At 40.4% G+C, this 17185-nt stretch overlaps 1 long non-coding RNA gene across 1 annotated transcript in view; it reads right to left on the bottom strand.

Moving 5' to 3' along the window:
- The window catches only part of LOC310713530, a 19223-nt gene extending 2534 nt beyond the window's left edge, over positions 1-16689 (bottom strand). Inside the window, exon 1 of the long non-coding RNA XR_014529310.1 lies at positions 16586-16689. This is a non-coding gene — a long non-coding RNA (uncharacterized lncRNA). The remainder of the gene's footprint in view (positions 1-16585) is intronic.
- Positions 16690-17185: the final 496 nt, after the last annotated feature.

Below are 17185 nucleotides of genomic sequence, written 5' to 3' on the forward strand. Positions count from 1 at the left end.
ACATGTAATAACAGTAGAAGTGAAGTTTGCCTCTCCATATATTTGGAGTGCAGTTGTGAAGCCACTGAGTAACCACAACCATGTCTGTCTATTTTGGAGTAAAGGTGAGCAATTTTAACCAAAGGTTGGGGAGTTGGGAATGCATGCACATGCTCAGGGGGCCATCCCATGTTTTCTTTGCAACTGCACTTTCATCACAGCATTTGTGCATGCGTTTGGGCGGGGGACACAGACAAATGGTCTCTGGCTCAGTTCCTGGTGTGCAGATTGTAAATTAGCATATAAATTAGGCACCAAGGAGGTGCAAAGTATTTGTTTAATTCATCAGCATCAGTGAAATAAAATAAACTAGGTGCAGGTTTGGTGGAGATCCCAAGTGAGGACATACATTTATAAGGTCCTTACACTGCAAAATACTTAAAGGGGATCCATTCCCTTTCTTGTGATGCAACTCCCAAAGGCAGCCATGATCTGGTAGTGTGGCTGATCAGGAATAGGGTCATAAAGCCAGAAAGACAAGACCTAACAGTAAATAACAAAAAGGTAGTTGAATTATTTCTTTCTTTTTTAAAAAAAAAAGTCTAAAAACTACAGTAGCATAATACTATTATATGCCACTGCAATCTCTGAGTGGTTAGAGACTCCAGGAGTTCCAAGTACTTTCCCTAGAGTTCAGTTTCCTTGGAATGAAGGACAGAGAGGACTGTGGTGTCTTAAGGATATATGTTTTAATTACATGCATGTACAACCTGTGCATAGGATGGAAGGGTTTGCAGCATTAACACCCCAGCAGTGCTTGCTTCTCCATTTGGTTACCAGGAAAACACTGAAGTCCAGCACAGAACGAGATGTGTGTCTGTCTGCAGCTTCCAGCCTACCACCTGTAGCCTCCAGCTCACACAACAACCAACTCTGGCTCTTGTTCTCTTATATACCCGCTAGGTGAGGGAAGTAGGGGGAAAGGCCCACCCTTTTGTTCTATGGCATGGAGCAATTTATTTGGATATGCTAAATTGTGGTACTTAACTAACCATTCAAAACCATTACATTGATGAAGGAACTGGTTTAGCAAGCTTCCCTTTATATAGTCTACCCTCATAGATACAGGATTGCAGGTTTAGAAGGGGATCAAGGGTTCCATTAAGATTCACACACACGCACACACACACACACACACACACACACACACGGCCACTGCAACTCAACAATACCTTTTCCAGGATGAAATAAAATGTCATAAAACAGTGAGCACATTTTGAGAATGCTTCTTCATTAAGCATAGTTGAAGCAAACATGCAAAGAAACAAACAAACAAAAACAAGCCAAGGCATAGCAAAGAAAAAGGTGACGCTTAGGAGTCAAATCTGACTAGGTATGCTTGAAGAATTTGATCTTTACAAATTCCTCTACAAAATGACCTCATCAATATTTCATGGACTGGTGCACAAATCAGAACTTAGGCTGCAAATCTAACTATGTCTACTTAGAATTAGTTGTTGTTGTTTTGTTGTTTAGTCATGTCCGACTCTTCGTGACCCCATGGACCACAGCACGCCAGGCACTCCTGTCTTCCACTGCCTCCCACAGCTTGGTCAAACTCACGTTAGTAGCTTCGAGTTAAGTCCTATTAGAATTAAGTCCTATTAAATTCAGTAGGGCTTGCTCCTAGGAAAGTAGAGTTAGGACTGCAACCTTAGTTATCTACTGAATATGGTACTTCTCCAAATATTGTGATATAGTAAAAAAAAAAAAGAGTATCAAAATGCACATTTATGTATTTACAACATGTCCTTTGAGAGGATTTTTTTTTTTTTTAGCACCCTCAAACTAATGTAGAAATGAAACAGAACATAATTTTATGGGTTCAAAAATATGCAGAAGCGTTATGGACTGGAAATAGAAGTGGTTTTTTATATTTTCAGAGGGAAAACAACTGTTTCTTCTCTTTCCAAGAAACCTTTGATGCATCCAGAGATCCTCCTTATACCTGCTACAGTGCAATCTGATTGAGGCTGCAATCCTATACAGTCTCTTACCTCGAAAATATCGAGATCAAGCTTCGATATTTTATATTGTGGCATAACCATGCATAGAATTGCTTTGCATATCTATGTAACACCTCCTCAACTCCATTTTAAAACTATCACCCTTTTAACATCATGCCAAGCAGTATCTTTTTCTTTACTTCTGCTTTGTTTTTGCAAAAGCCTAGCCAGAAGAACTCGAACATTTGCTCATTATTTTGTTACAGTTAAGTTATTGACCCTAAATGAAACAATGCAAAACATTTTCATCTCCTATTCTTACTTTCTGGTTCATGCTCTTGTATGATAGGTTAAGAGAAACAATGCATTCCCATGTAGCCCACTTCAAATACAAGCAGTTGAATTGGTGCCAGGAAATTTGGGTCCATTGTGTTCACAGGGGTGGGATTTTAAAAAGCAACAATGTGAAGGCTCTGGAGCATGGAAAGCAGAGGATGAAATGTTACTCATGAGTAGCTTTAGGTTAAATCGTGCCTACAACAGCCATATTGAAACACTTGATTTAATATCTTTTTATTCTTTAAAAGAATTAACTCGAAAGGTCACATTAAGGCTCATTCCATCAGAGACATATCCTGGAAAATATCTCGATTCACATCAGTTCCCATCCGAGAGATTTTCAGAGCTACTGTTCACTCTGAGACAGTTAAAACTGTATTGTCTAAATTCAATGTTGCATAATAATTTAAAGTTTAGCCTTGTGGTTTCCCAGAACTGGTAAAAGTGACCTAGCCTTTGCTTTCTGCTATTTGTGATTGGGAAAGAGATTAGTGTTCTGGAAGAATTTTCGCTGAAAGGTCCCCAACACAGAAAGTCAGTGTGTTGTAGTGGTTGGACAATGGTGGGAGAGACCCAGATGTAGGTCCACACTCACCCATGGAGCTCACTGGATGATCTTGTTCTCAACATTCCTCACAGGGTGGTTGTGTGCATAAATAAGGGAGGAGCATGTATGCTCCCTTGATTTTTGAGAGGAAATGAGGAATATTAATAAATAAAACCAGTAAGAGTGAGAAAGTGTTTCCAGCTTGAATGAAGATGAAGAATGGATGAGAAGTGGCCCCAGTCAATATCCAGTAGCCTATGATGCCCAAGAACCGCTGTAGAACTGTACTTTGAACATTCCTGCTGCTCATCTGGTAACAATAACAAGTCCCTGCTAGATTTGGATTATTCTGGAAAGAAATGACGGTTACAGTAGAGTGTGGCTTTTGTGCCACTTCCTGCTACATAGTGTTTGCTTTATCCACCTGAATCTTGTCTTAATTTTTACTAGCATTTCCAAGTTCCTTTCCTTCAAGCCTGATCTTCAGGAATGTTGATAGGCCTTAAGATTGTGGCATGTGCAGGTAGCATAAGAACCTTGTTACTCCACCTTCTCCAGCCCAGCTGCTGATTGATATCTCCATCTTACACTTTCTTCTTCAAGACCAGTATATTGATATGAGTTTGATGAAACTTTGTCACACAGGACAACTTGCAAGAGGTTGTGTTTATAAGAGGCACATGAACAACAAGCAAATTCTTTGTAAACTCTCATACCTGGGGAAATCTAAGTATACAAGGTCAGTTGAAAAGGTCTTTTAAAATAATCTTTTCCAAAAGAGTTACCATCTTATGCACATTTTGTCTTGTATGTGAGGTAGTATGAGCATGTTATTTCTTTTGCAGAAAAATGAAAATAGCAAATTGGGATTTTAGTTGCTTTTACATTTTTTTCCTCTTTTTAAAATTATGGTTATTCACCCATACATTCCCTCTCTGAGTATTCATTTAGAAGGGAGGTTTTGTAATAGTCACATTTAATTTATCAGGGTGCAATAATTTGTGTTTCCCAAGCATCTCGCAGACTTTGGTTCATTATACTATTGTTTCACATGAGTAAGTTAGCAAAGTTTGGATTGATTGACTCTAATTAACTAAAACTGGTTCCAGGCTGTGCATCTATTGTCATGGTAGCTAGCCACAAAGCCCCAAACTGTTCTATAATGGCAATGTAAGGTAATATCGATATGAAAACTCTAACAAATTCTTAACATTGGTTTATGCTACTTGAAGAAAAATAACTGAAGTGGGAGAGTATAATGGAGAAGGTACTAGTCAAAGCAATGTTCTTTAAAATGGAGTTATCCCTCTACTACTGGTTTATATACTCCTAGGAACTCATCCCTGTCAAAAGATTGGATATTACAGTTTACACCAGGAGTTTTGAGGCAGTCATCAAGAGCAGTCCTACACAAAATGTGTTATACTATGAAGTCTTGAGGATATGATGATTGCTAGCTCCTAGAGTTACACATCTGGTTAATACCAGGACCTGGTATCTCAGGCACAAACGTGGATCCAAAAATGGATTCAAAATCTTTAAGCCCCGGCAACAATCTTTACTTCGGTTGCCTGGGTTTAGGTTCACTGGATAAGCACCAATACTGCAGCAACTGTGAAATATACTCAGAGTTGCAAAGTTATTTCATGCTCTTTATTCAGCTCATAGTGGTGAGGAGGAATGAATGAAAGTCCCCTCAAAGTATCTGCTTTATATACATTATTTACACAATGGGCTGCACATGATTGGTTAATTCTGGAATTCTACTGTAAGCCAATCAGGTTGTGGATTCACTTATATCTGGAGCATGATTGGGTGGTTCCTGCCAACCAATCATACTGCTGCATTGTTCTTGGACCAATCAGACTGCTGCATTCTGAATCCTATTGTTCTAGGACCAATCAGACTGCTGCAATTTGGATCCTATTGTTCTAGGACCAATCAGACTGCTGCAGTTTGGATCCTATTCAACTCAGTACATAACAAACTGGATCACCTAATCACCCCATCATGTGACCAACAAACCACATGAAGACTCACTAGAACCACTCTCAAGTAGTCTTCCAAATTCACCCCAGATCCTGCAGTAAAGTCAGCAGTATGTTAAATGGAATTAAAAATGATTATCTCCCAGTGTAAATGGTCAACCAGGACCCCACACATAGTCTTACTTCCATACCAAGTTACAAGCCAAAACAGCAAACAGCCAGGTGAGACCCCCAGAAGAGGAACCAAAAATGAACCAGATTTTGTCTTTGTTCACCTCAGACATTAAATATAAAAGTCTCCAAATAGAGACAACTTGAGTATGCCGGGTCAATCACCACTTGGTACAGCTCCACTGGTCAATACAAGCTCCCCTCCATTATGTTGTGCCATGTGAATTAGCATTGTCAGAGGAGGCCCTTCTTAAGGTAACCCTCATTTGTGACAGTGAAAACAGGAGTGAGTTGATCTTATAGTACACCTCTGTAGAGTCCCCTCTCTTTTGGATTACCTTCCCAGACAAATGTGCCTGCCTGACTCCATTGCCAGTTTCAGGAATTCATCCAAGACTTTCTGTTTCCACTGTAGATTCTGTGTGTCAAACTGCAGTAGCTCTTGGGGAGCAAACATTTGCTGCTTATGAGTATAAAAATAAACGACAAAGAAATGAACTCTGAGAGCTTGTACAATTACCTACTTGAAGTGTGGGTCAAGCTGACCCAGACCGTGACCATTCAGTGGTGTGTGTGTGTTATGACAAGGCCCTAGCTTTACCGTACTGCTTTACTACCAACACACTGGTGTGTAGAGGAAGCCTTCCCTGAACAGCTTCTAATCTCGGAGTACGGTAAATTATAGCTCAGACTGTTTTGACATGGTTTGAAAGACGTTATCATGAAAACACCTACATCAGGTGTAAGGAACCTTTGGCCCTCCAGATGATGTTAATCTATGACTCCCAGCATCCCTGGTCACTGTCTATTCTTGGTGGACCTGATGAGAGTTGTAGTTCAGCAACATCTGGAGGGCCAAAGTTTACTCATTACAGAGCAACTGTGGCAACGAAAGAGCTTTCACTGAGAGTAAGGATGAATCCAGGCCAGCAAGAGGCATTGTCACAGCTCAGGGACACAGTTCACTCAAAGATGTCACGGAGCACAGTCAGTAAGGGATTGGTGTGGCCTGAGAGAGTATTGGGAGGTGGGTAGAGAGGTCTGTAGGACCACATTTGGCCCTAGGCCTAAAGCTCCCCAACCTTGATGCCAAGCCTCTTATGTGTGATCATTAGCAAACACATTCCTAAGATGTGGCTATATAATTTTATACTAAAAGTGAATGAACTCCGCAAAGCCTGTAGGGTTCTCTGTGGTCCATGCTATATAATGTACTCCTTATTAACTGCAGACTAGAAAATCCTTACATTGTAGTAATTCACTGAAATGAATACGGTTCTGAATTTCTTTCAAAGCTCATTCCAACCAATATGTCATTTCCATCTGAACACAGCGTTGTGTTTCTTTGTAAGCAAAGAACGTCATACCTTGAAAGCTCTACATTAGCAAACAGTTTGCTTTTTCGTCAGCAGCAATCAGTTTTTGAATTCTTTTTTTTTAATCCAACTATGGTTCTCATGGTGTAGTAAATGACATTAGGCTTTTGTAAATTCTTGCAGAATATAACAGATCATTGGTTTTATAACACAGTCACTGTTTTTGCATTTTGATGAGATTATTAGATGCAGTCTTGAATACAACATCCCCGAATACTGTTAGTTAAAAAAAAATAAAAGTTTACTAAATGGTATCTTGTCAACTGTATCTGAAAATCACCATAGTTCCTTTATTCTTCCCTTCATGTGACGGTATTTTTGTAAGCTGATGAGTTCTACCAATATGAGGTTATGAAATCATTACTCTAATCTGTATTTAGGTTTGCTCCTAATGTGTTTATTAAAACATATACAGGGCAAACAAAGTGGAATATGTTATCCTCTCCATGAATTTATTTCATACATTAACTAAAAGGGGATCAAAACAAGCATGTGTTAGTTAATTTTTGCCCCATCTACTGTGAGAACTATTTTCAAGTTGCACAAACCGGCAGAATCAGCAGAGTCTCTGTCTGGCTGATAGTTAGGATGCCACTACCAATATTTGACTCCACAACCAGGTGACTCTGGTGACCAATAAATATGCATTGTTGGTAGAGGTCACATAAACTTATGAGTGACCCAGATGAGAGCCCTCAAAACTCAATGACCAGTTTTGAGTCCTCTTCTCACTCGTAAAGCCATGGTCTTTGGTCATTCTGAAATTGAAAGGGACATACAGGTCCATGAATGTCAATGCCAAAAGCATGCTCAACCAAAGAAACACAAACAAGAAATAGAATGTGCATTGTACTGGGGGTAGGGGGAAGAGAAAAATAATATATTTTGTCTCCTTGATATGCACTGTACCATAGTACATTTTATTTTCAGGTATAAAATTAAGAAACATCAAGTTTTGATCTAGATGAAAAGTCCCTGGTGTCTTCTCTCACAGAAAACAGATCTTTTCTCTCTCCTGTAGACAGATTGACAATCCCACATAACAGGAGTGTAATCTAACAATCATTATTTGTGACTAAGCCTCATTGAATTCAATGTAACTTACTTTCAAGTAGGTATGCATAGTTTGGGGCTGTAAGCTCCACTCAACTCAATGGGAACAATTCTGAACAAATGTGTATATGATCCAGCTGTACATCTCATTGAAATCACTAATGATCTGTTTCATAATAAATATTTGTCTCAAAAACTCTATGAACTATGAATGTGGGAGAATCTCATAGACATCCCTAGAACTTAAATACATAGCCAAATATATTAGTTGCAGCTATTGTTTTCTGGAGTGTGCCTTATACACAGACTATAGGTCATGGAAGCTTACATAAAGTGGTTACATTTGGCACTGATTCCTCATCATGTTCGGACTCTAACAAAACATGTGAATCAAATGTTATCATCATTACAGGCCACACAAGTAGGAGTATGCAAAATCTGCATTTTCCTTATATTTTCCTACCAACATTGATTTGGAAACTACCGTACTTGGGGGGAAAATTAATTACAAAATGCAAGAATTTTGCTCTACGAGCCTTTTTCAACTGAAAATTCCCATGTCATGTGTCTAACTGACATGTTCTGTTTCCTTTAGATTTTGACAAAGCACAGTCAGGTCCTCAACTTCACATCCTTTTCTTTAACTCAGTGCAGTTCTGCCAATTGATATACAGTTGCAATCGAAATTACTCAACCCCCATTGGAAATCAGGTTTATTATCTAAATTTACATACTTTCAGCTGTTTGCAATGAACAAATCAAACAAAAGCAATTGAAATAGCTCAACATAATGGATTTTTCAATTGGCTTCCCCAAATTCAGCTGAAAGTGCAACTTAGACTGGCTTATCTAGTCTCACTATTATTCAACCCCCCAAATAGAATCCCTCACAACAGCATAACAGCAACCATGGCCCTCCAGAAGCTGCTGACTCCAACTCCTATCAGTCTCAATGCATGGCCAATGGTCAGGGATTATGGGAGTTTGAGTCCAACACCTGAAGGGCTACAGGTTCCCACCCCACCTGCATCACTTTGCCCTAGAGGAATTTTTAAACAAATATTATTTAGTACATTTTATATGAGGGACGTGGGTGGCGCTGGGGTCTAAACTACTGAGCCTAGGGCTTGCCGATTGGAAGGTCGGCGGTTCGAATCCCCGCAACGGGGTGAGCTCCCATTGCTCGGTCCCTGCTCCTGCCAACCTAGCAGTTCAAAAGCACGTCAAAGTGCAAGTAGATAAATAGGTACCGCTCCAGCGGGAAGGTATACGCCGTTTCCATGCGCTTCTCTGGTTTTGCCAGAAGCGGCTTAGTCATGCTGGCCACATGACCCGGAAAAACTGTCTGTGGACAAACGTCGGCTCCCTTGGCCAGTAAAGTGAGATGAGCGCCACAACCCCAGAGTTGTTCTCGACTGGACTTAACTGTCAGGGGTCCCTTTACCTTTACACTTTATATCCTACCAGTTTTTCACCATGGGAATTCAAGGTGGTCTACATATGGTTTCCAGTTGGTGTCCCATTCAGGCACTGACCATACTCAGACCTACTGCATCACAGTAGCTAAAACCTATGTCCTAGGACTAGAGAGCATATACATTGCATTCTAGTTTAATCTATAAGACAACATATCAAAGGAGAATAAGGACAGAAGATGTAGTAAAAGATTAACTTTGTCAAATCTTGGCATGGAGATCAATTCTCCTCTGACAGCAGTATATGTATCCATTCAGATCATAGATTATGTAAATTTCTGCAATATACTGAAGTAGCAGAGCTCACTAGCAAGTGCTGAAAACAGAAGAAAACAGTAGGTTAAGTGCTGCGCTTTTATTTTCTCCTTTTTTATTCTGTCAGTGTTTTTATTGCTAGGATTGCTTAATGTGAGCATTATGTCTTGCATCAATTGTGACGAGGGGCAAGTGGCACTTCCACATAATTGTGCTTGTATGATAATCCTTTTCATGTTGTTTTTAAAATGGAGGTGAATGTTGAATGGAAATTGATTAATCAATGGTGTTTCCAATAATAAGGAATAAAGTAGCATTCCAATCTTTTTGATGTCTTGTTTTTTTTAAAAAATAAAAAGAATCTGGCTTCTGTTTTAAGAAGGGACATAAGAAGCTGCTGTTTACCAAATCAGACTGTGATTTATATTGTCTGGCAGTGGCTCTCCAAGGAGGGTTGGAAGGATTTGTCAATTTCAGTCCTCTCAGTTTCTCATTTTTCCAGTCTTAAATTCAGATCTCCACACTTCTGCAGCAATTTGTGGTTTTTCTTTTCAAAACTCCTCATAAGCAGTGAGAGAATTCGTGTTTGCCAGCACACACCTTGGCATGGTTTTCCTTAGAATGATGACCATTTGAGAGGGTGATATGTTTGTGATACATGGTTTAAGCTGAACGTAAGAGGAATAGACCTGCAGCACCAACTCTCCAACAGATCTTGTTCCCCAATTAGGTTTCTAAGGCCCATTCCCCCACCCACTGAGCCATAGCTTTGGATTTAGCACAGAGAACAAGCTACCTACCGTAAGTATCTGTGTTTTCTCAGCAGAAGAGAGGATTAGCCCAGCTCTATTGTTTCCCGATATCACCTCCAGCCAATGTGGTGGGGTGTGGGGAAGCCTGCCCAGTTTAGCTCTCATCTGAAAGCATCACCAGCTGGTAGTTTCTCCAGCAACCAGTCACCTATATGCTTTAGTCTTGCAAAGAAATCATTAGGAGATCTGGCTATAGCTATGGACTTAAGAAAGAGACTCATTTGACCACTTAGTGGCCTCACTTTCAACAAAATCCCATATTACAGATATAAAACCACAGGCTTGGAGGGGACCCAAAGATAGCATCCAAAACAACCGACCACTCTCCCCCACCAGTTGTAAAGCGGTAAGAAATCCTTTTTGCTTAATAGAACAACATGGCCTATATCAATATATACAGATCATACTATACTAATACAAAAATACTTTGAATAATGCCTGCAGTATGAAAACTAGGCATGCCATTTCCAGTTAAGTTCCATAATAGTGCTGAGGGTGGCAGGCAACATGGGAAGATCCCCAAGAGCTGTGTGGCTTGGATGGTGAATACTGGTAAGTTGTTTGAACAACCACAACTTACTTCCCATTCTTACACAGGAGGAGTGTAATTATTTTCAAAGAGTAAATGCGTAAAATGATGAGGCGCCATTGCTCTAGCACTGTTATAAGATGCTAACTGGTGATGTATTTAATCCCAGAGATGCTTGACATTCAAAGAGTGAGTGATGTACGGCAGAGCATTTGTATGGGCCATCTGGAGATGTACACCAAACTCCACACTTGATGAGGAACTGAAACTTCTGATTCCAAGACCTAAATATGCATCAATCTCCGCTCTGGTTTTAATTGATTCCTAACAAGAAGAATTTTGGCAAACCGCAACATGCTTTTGTGTGAAATGCCTCTGTTGTTACAATATCATAAATTGTTTTTAATCATTTGCACATATTATCGTGTGATGGCAACCACAGATCTGTTGAAATGAATATAAGATTCTGATTAGGAAAAAAAATGGTTTTGCAACTTATTTATTTATATTAAAACTTATTTATTTATATTATATTTATATCAGTTATATTATATTCACCTGCTTTTCATCAAATGAACAAAGCCAGGGCAGGGTACATGAAAAACCAATACAACAAATTCATAAACAGAGAGAGAGAGAAATCTCCAAAAAAAAGAAACCTCTTACCATTTACTTAAAGGATTCAGCATGTTTTGTTATGCTCTGGGATGTTACAGGGCAGTAATTCATAAGATGGAAATTGTGAATATATTTTTGCTCTCCCATTAGCTTTTACAGAATCTTTTCCTGTGTACAGGAATGCTGCTAATGTCCTCAGGAGCATGGACTCTTCTTTTAATCTTTGTACAGTACATTTCATGTGAAGGTCTGGAGTGGGTTTCTGAATGAATTCAGCTGGGCACACTTTGAAGCCTCCCTGTGATGAGGAACCCTGAAGACTTTTCAGATGAATGCCTTTAGAAATATTCTTTAGACCTTGTACTAAACATGTCAAAATCTGATGAGGAACCTGTGCACCCAGGAATGTTGGGGACCAGGCATGAGGGCATGCCTGCCCCCCACCCCATGCTTGGTGAATAGGACCCGTGTTGCTCCCTAACCTACCAGTCCAACTAATCTATTATCATCCACCAAATCATTCAGATTGAGGTTGAATCCTGACAAGACAGAAGTACTGTTTTTGGGGGACAGGGGGCGGGCGGGTGTGGGGGATTCCCTGGTCCTGAATGGGGTAGCTGTGCCCCTGAAGGAACAGGTGCACAGCCTGGGAGTCATTTTGGACTCATAGCTGTCCATGGAGGCACAGGTTAATTCTGTGTCCAGGGCAGCTGTCTACCAGCTCCACCTGGTACGCAGGCTAAGACCCTACCTGCCCGCAGACTGTCTTGCCAGAGTGGTGCATGCTCTGATTATCTCCCACTTGGACTACCGCAATGGGCTCTACGTGTGGCTACCTTTGAAGGTGACCCGGAAACTGCAATTAATCCAGAATGCGGCAGCTAGACTGGTGACTGGGAGTGGCCGCCGGGACCACATAACACCGGTTCTGAGAGATCTGCATTGGCTCCCAGTACGTTTCCGAGCACAATTCAAAGTGTTGGTGCTGACCTTTAAAGCCCTAAATGGCCTCGGTCCAGTATACCTGAAGAAGCGTCTCCATCCCCATCGTTCAGCCCGGACATTGAGATCCAGCACCGAGGGCCTTCTGGCGGTTCCCTCATTGCAAGAAGTAAGGTTACAGGGAACCAGGCAGCGGGCCTTCTCGGTAGTGGCGCCTGCCCTGTGGAACGCCCTCCCAGCAGATGTCAAAGCAATAAAAGTCATCTGAAGGCAGCCCTCTTTAGGGAAGTTTTTAATGTTTGAAGCTGTACTGTTTTTAATATTCAGTTGGAAGCCGCCCAGAGTGGGCGGGGGAAGCCGCCCAGATGGGCGGGGTATAAATAATAAATTATTATTATTATTATTATTATTATTATTATTATTATTATTTATTATTATTATTATTATTATTCCCTTATTCCCATCCAGGGAATAATGCACCCCAGTGCTCCTGGTTTCATGTTAGAAGCTGGAGGGCCCTGCTCCTTCCTACTTGATATGGGACATAATTTTGAATGAACTTCCCTGGGAGACCAACCTGAGGCATTAGATCGTACTAAAAAAACTTCTAGCCAGCCCCAGTTTACAATGTGCTGAGAAGCTCCCTAATTCTCTGTTAATCTTGTATAACATGCAAAAAATGAGTGTTGATTTCTGTAAAGTCCTGGAATTCATTACTACACCAAACAATGCACACGAATATGTCCAGGCCTTTGCCAAGTTACAGAGAATAGATGAACAGCTTGGATCTTTTTATCAGCATCCCGGAGAGGGGTGGTATTATTTGGCAGGGGTGGGGGGTGCTCTGGGCCTCTTTCTGCTACTAAAGAGCAGCCCCGTCATGGAGCATCCTTTGCTGGAAAGAGGAGCCAAGAAGATGGCCTTGGCAAAATAGAGGAGAAGCTGCAGATGCCCTGTCTGCTTGTTTGGTGCTGCTGGTGGCAACATGACAAGAGACTAGAACCCTGCTTAGTGGAGCCTGTGCTGAGCATTTCACTTTCCTGACAATTAATCTGGAAATCTTCCTAACTTATACATCTGCTCATCTAATTAACACACTGCGGGATAAAGCTAAGTAAAGATGGACTGAAAAGAGGATAATTTGTTCTTTTTCTTTTTTTACTTGCATTTCCCTTAAAGCTTTGGGAGATTCCCCTGCCTTTGCCAACAAGTGTTTGGCTGCCACAGAGACGGACAGATGTGCACCTCTCCACCAAATAGTCACATCTGTGCTCTCTGTGCCCCATTAATGCCCTACCTACCTGTATAATATAGCACTGGATTGGGTCTTTAAAAAAAAGAAGGTATATGTGCAGCATTCAAGAGTTATGGCTCGGTTTCGATTCTGCTCAGCTGCTCGCAGATCTTTTCCAGTCGTACTTCTTAGAAAGTCTTTTGTTCCAAAGTGTACTCTCTAGATTTGCATTTTGGTGGAGCTGCCAACTAGAGAATGCAAGCAATAAATGCCAGGTCAACTACATTTATAGCCAACAAATATTTGTTTCCTTTGCAGGTATGGGTAGCTATAAAAATTGGTTATAATATCCAATACATCTCTGTCTGTCTGCTGAAATGTAAAGTGTGAATCAGAAGCATGGATTTTATCTGCAGTCATCTCTGTATATTGGAACATATGCTTCAGATTGCGCCATAAGTAGAATTTGTAAGTTTCTCTTGCCCCCTGCCCCCCTGCCCCCTTTCTTTTTCTTTCCTTTTTGCACAGATATCCATAAAAGGTAATGTCCAAATCCACACTAAGGTTGTATCCACTTTTAGTCAGAGCAGACTCACTGAAATGAATAGGCATGTCTTTTCTGAGCAGCTGGCGATAACCCTAATTCTACTATTTGTGCTGCATGACATTTTATTTTCCTTTTTCTTAGCATTTCCATTGGACTGCACTATCATTCCCTCATTAGCAAAGAAAACTGCAAGGGAGTGGCGTAGATTAACTACCTATTCAAAGGCTAGAAATGTAAGCAAATGTATTAAGGAATTAAATCCCATTGAACTCTGTGGATTTTACTTAGGAGTAAACACGCTCTTTGATCACCTTGCATGCTGCTGCTGCTGCTGCTGCTTTTTGCAGTGGGACATTGGGATTCTTCTCAAAGCACAAACCTTTGAGAAAAACACCATACCAGGGACACAGAGGATAAACATCTTTAAGGCAGTTAGTTCCTCTTGAGATCGCACACTACTTCAGAGTCTTCATGCTTCAACACATACATTAGCCAGGGCTTGTTCTGTACCTCTGTCCCATCCACTTGAACTTCATTTTCCTTTCTGCCTCACCAAAGATATTTATCTTTGCTGCCATTGCCATAGAGAAGCCAGATTGGAGGAAGGAGACAGACAAATGTATACCGCATCAATGGAGAATTCATTGCAGTGGGAAGGTGCAGAATACAGTGGGGGACAGAGAAATGGAGGAGTGGCTGGAGAAAACATGCAGAAATATGCATGAGATTGAGAGACACAGGGGAGTCATGGTCATCAAAATGCAAAGCATTATTTAGTTCTAACTCTGTGTTTATGACATCACTGGTTCGAAGTGCACACACTGATATATTTGCTCAGTTCAGAGAAGAGGCTGAATGAAAAAGAGAACAAAATATTTTCCATATAGTCCACCTAGGTTGCTGAGTGGAGCCCTCCTAACTGTACTACAGTCTATTGAGGTTGCGTTGGCCAGGATTCAAAGGAGGATCTTTGTTATGGCACCTATTTTGTGGCATGAACTTCCTATGGAAACCGGGTGAGCATCAATGATGGGTTGCTATTCTGGGCAGTTGTTTTTTTTTAAAAAAAAATCTCTTTACCCTGCTAGTTTCCTGACTGTTGACATTGAGTATGTTTATGTTTTTGTTTTGATCTGACTGCTATAGCAGCTACTGAAATTATATGGCAATCTGGATATTTTAACTGTTGTTATTTGATTATCTTAAAGCTTTATGTATATTATGATCTGCTTTGAGAATTCCAAATGAAATTGGTGTATAATTTTTAAAGATAAAAATAAGAAATATGAATAAGTAAATGAATAAGATCTTTCAAAAGAAGCATCAGTAAAAAGGGAGGAGTAGTGTGAACACACACCAAAGGGCTGCAATAGCACTTTATTATTACTATTATTATTTATTAAATTTGTATATCCCCTTCATCTATAGATCTCAGGGCAGTGCACATAATAAAAATACAAGATAAAAATTTTAAGCATACTCAACCATTCTTTGATCCTGACTTCTGATGCCATATTGGGTCTGCGTTTTCAGTAGGGTCATGACCACTTTTGCTGCCACATGTTATTATATAGTTGACAGAAAGTCAAGTACAGAAGAGGGATTAGCTCCAGAATTCCAAAGGTCCTTAAGCCATCTAGGTCCATTTGAAGCACTACATCATGTTCCCCTTAGATTTTTGAATGACACCACCTGGTTGCACATCTCAGTGGTCTCAAAGCCTCTGAGCAAAAAAATCTAGAAGACTCATGCTTCTCAAGGATATCTAGCTATTAGTTAGTTGATAAAGAAAGTTAATATTCCCTTTTGCTAAGTGAATTCTATTTTCTCTCCTTAAATATCCACCTGTGATAGAGGTTTAACCAGTGGTTCAGGTAGAGCATCCGTGGCTGATCCCAGCATCACATTTTCATCCACATTTCTTATATTGATTTCCTTATCTTCTTATTACCTTCCTCTTTGCTAGGCACAGGATAATAGAAAAATGGAGATAATGAAGGATACAAAAACATTCATTCTGTCATGGATGGATATTTGATTTTGGTAATGAACAACCAAGGCTCTAATATAATTGGCAGACTTACTTGCCTGTGCGTGGGCACTTAAACAGAGAGGGTATTTTGACAGCCCAGCATTGATTAAATTGGTCTTTAATTGAAGTAACCAAGTCTTAGCAATGCTGTAAATACTACATTAATTTCAAAACAGTGTTAATTGCAAAACATTTATTAATGAAAATAATTCAACATTATTTTCATAATTGCTGATTAAGAAATTGTTTTGGTCTTAAACTGTAATTACATAGCAATTATATTTTGTTTCATTATAAATATACTACAAGTATGCTACAGTTACCACTGTGTGCTACATGAGACACAGTCTTTCCCTCCACAGTGGTGGCTGCTTAATTAAAATATTAATGTTGTCCTCATATTCACAATACTTCCCATACTTTATACGTCAATATGCAATGTAGTGCATAGTGTGTCAGACACACTTCAGTTAATTTCTGGAAAAATAAAATAACGTGCAAGCAAAGTAACTACCACAGTGGCATTTTTCTCTCTGCCCAGGCAATGTCAGATTAGTGATGGAGCTGGCATCACACAGTGCTTATGGAAGAATATAGGGTTACAGAGAATGGATTATCCTTGTCCTGTTCTAACTTGGCTCAAGGTTCCCAGGGGCAGCCAGGCTAAAGAAGTGGCACTTACTGGAATGGCAGGATCAAGTCCAGAAAAGATGAAGTCCAGTGGTCAAGTAGGCTGGCAGGTTCAAGTCCAGAAAAGAAGAGTGAAGTCCAGTGGTCAAGTAGGCTGGCAGGTTCAAGTCCAGAAAAGAAGAATGAAGTCCAGTGGTCAAGTAGGCTATGATGGATCACAACCAGCAAGGGAAGGGAAGGTCTGTCAGGACCCAGGAAAGGTCACTGTGGCAAGGGCTAACTGGAAGTCACCCAAAGACAGCTGTTGACTCAGCAGCATGCTGAACCCTTCTGAAGACTAGTTGGTTAGCCGGCTGTTAACTTCATCCACTCTGAGCTGCAATCTGTTTCTTAAAGGGCCATTGCTTGATTTGGTAGCCTCTAGATCCTATGCCATGGGAGCAATGAGAACTTCATCAAAGGTGTGCCCTCTGAATCTGAAAAAAAAAACCAGGCAAAACAATGCCCTTTGACTTGAATGGTCCTGGAGCAGGGGGTGATGCCTGCCTAGGCAATTCCTTCTTCCCTTCCCTGAGTCTTCCTCTGAGCCCGAAGGGCACTGAGGCCAGACAACATTGTGATTGCTCTTCAGTTATGTGATTGTGCCTTGGAT

The sequence above is a fragment of the Podarcis liolepis genome (genome assembly GCF_965112155.1).
Source record: "Podarcis liolepis genome assembly, chromosome: 8".
NCBI classification, from domain to species: Eukaryota; Metazoa; Chordata; class Lepidosauria; order Squamata; family Lacertidae; genus Podarcis; species Podarcis liolepis.